This window comes from Helobdella robusta (genome assembly GCF_000326865.2).
Source record: "Helobdella robusta unplaced genomic scaffold HELROscaffold_26, whole genome shotgun sequence".
Lineage (NCBI taxonomy): Eukaryota > Metazoa > Annelida > Clitellata > Rhynchobdellida > Glossiphoniidae > Helobdella > Helobdella robusta.
Window position 1 is genome coordinate 1,094,763 of NW_008704349.1, and position 2,588 is coordinate 1,097,350.

The following is a 2,588-nucleotide window of genomic DNA, read 5'->3' on the forward strand; positions in this document are numbered from 1 at the left end:
ATTGAGTCAAAAATATTTACACAAATATTGAACCAATCAATTTTTAAAGTGTATTCATTGTGGTAGTCATAATTTTTTCATTATTATTAATCATTATTATTATAATTATTAATATTATTATTATTAATTATTGCTAGTTGTTGTTATAATTTATTTCAAAAATTCCAAAAATCAAGGCATGTTCAGTCTCTTTCATTTCTATTCTACCTGCAGATGAATTGAAAAAATTAACATTACATTATTTTTTCTACAATGTTGCAATAGTTAGACACACACAACACACACACACGCACACACACATACAAACACACACACACCTGCATACATACAAACACTCATACAAACACATACAAACACACACATATATACAAATACCAAATACTCATACAAACATACACACATACACATACAAACACACACACACATACACAAACAAACATACACACACATTACCTCTGATATCTGCTCCTGACGGTGATAAACACAACACCTATGGCCACAGCCACAAAGACGAACGAGCTGACGCCGATGATTATGTAGTCTACGTAGTCCAGCGGATAGGGACCTGGAATCCTTTGAAAAGAATTGTGTGCGTTACGCGCTTTTTCTTGGCACATACGCACACACGTACATTTACACACACACATCATACATACACACATACGTTAGCGTGTGTGTGTGGTGTGTGTGTGTGTGTGTGTGGTGTGTGTTTGATGTTTGTGATTTTGTGATATCGTTTCATTATTCGTTACTGTTCAATTTAGATTTTGAAACTGAATGAAAGTATAATGCTAGTTAGTTAGTTAGTTAGTAGAAAGAATCTCAATCAGTTCTTATATAATCATCTCAATCAGTTTTCATTTTATCAAATTGGCTTTCATAATGCTGACCATTAAATCAACAATTAGATCAAAAAACATCTGAAATCTTGAAAAAATTAAAAAGTTCAATCTGGAAAACTCCAACCCGTCAGCATCGTGGGCACCTTTTACTGTTGAAACTACATTGAGAATAATAACTAACGCTATCAGCCTTGATAATAATTTATTATTATTCATATTATTATTCATATTATAATTATTCTTTTTATTATTATTATTAGTATTATTATTATTATTATTATTATTATTATTATTATTATTATTATTATTATTATTATTATTATTAAACATGTTGTAATAGTCAGTATAGATTCTGGATTTTATGTAAACTTTTAAAGATAATCTTAAATGAAAAATGAACGATGAATCGGTAATTGGTAATTCCTCTTGGTTTGAAAGACTCTTTAAATTTATGGAATTCCGAAAAATATAATTAGTTAATTGATTAATTATTCAATTAATTCTGTGATTATTTATACAGAGTATTTAATTTAATAAATAAAATGTCTAGTTACAATGTAATAATAACGCCTAAGTATAATGCTAACAGTTAAAAACAACGACGAGTCATAGCTAATTTATTTCAATAACTCTTAAAGCAATGATATATGGTGATATATATATAGAATATATATAGGATATATATGATATATTAGATATATAGGACATATGTAGGAAATATATGATATACAGGATGTATAAGATGTGTAGGATATACTACTGAAAATTACATGTATACATTTTTATACATTACAATCTCGTATTGATAAATAAAATATTTATTGCTGAAGATTATTATTATCAACACTTGATTCGTCGTTTTCCCTCTCTCTCTCTCTCTCTCTCTCTCTCACTCTCTCTCTATCTATCTTTCTATCTATCTATCTATCTATCTTTCTCTCTCTTTGCTTCTTCTTTTCTTCTTTAACTACAATGATTTAAGATACAAGACAGATAATAAATAAAATTGATACATCCTTTCATGCTATAATAACAAATAAATGATAATTAACAGTTATTAGTATTGTATATGATGAAATGTGATTATGTTTAAATTTATAATAGAAATTGTGTATGTGTGTTTGTTTGTATGTATGTGTGTGTGTGGTGTATGTGTGTTTGTGTGTGTGCGTGTGTGCGTCTGTATCGTCAAAATGTTGAGAGCTGATGATCACTTCAGTATTGATATGGAATTCATTATTTACAACTGCCAGGCAAAGTTCAACATATTTATTTATTTACGATGAATTATTTATTTTGACTGTTTCAGAACTAACTACTACTACTACTACTGCTGCTGCTGCTGCTGCTGCTGCCGCCGCTACTGCTTCTGCTGCTACTACAACAACTACTACTACAACCAGTAAGCAGATCAAATCACGTGAAAAAAACTGCTGACTGGTAGATAAAAATTTTTGCGTGGGTGTTTTTCTGAAAAAATTGCAAGGAAAACATGGAAGAGAGAAAGAAAGGCAAGACAAATAATTGTTGCTTTATGTGTTTGCGTGTGCGTGTGTGTGTGCGTGTGTGTGCATGTGTGTGTGTGTGACACAATGTGTATCATATATAGCCCAAGTGCTTTAAAAATCACCATCCTCTCAACAAAGATGCCGTTACGTTCGCGAGTTCTATATAATTTGTGTGGATAATATATTGTATGGATTTTGTATGGATTGGATTTAGGTATACATATACATACATACATGC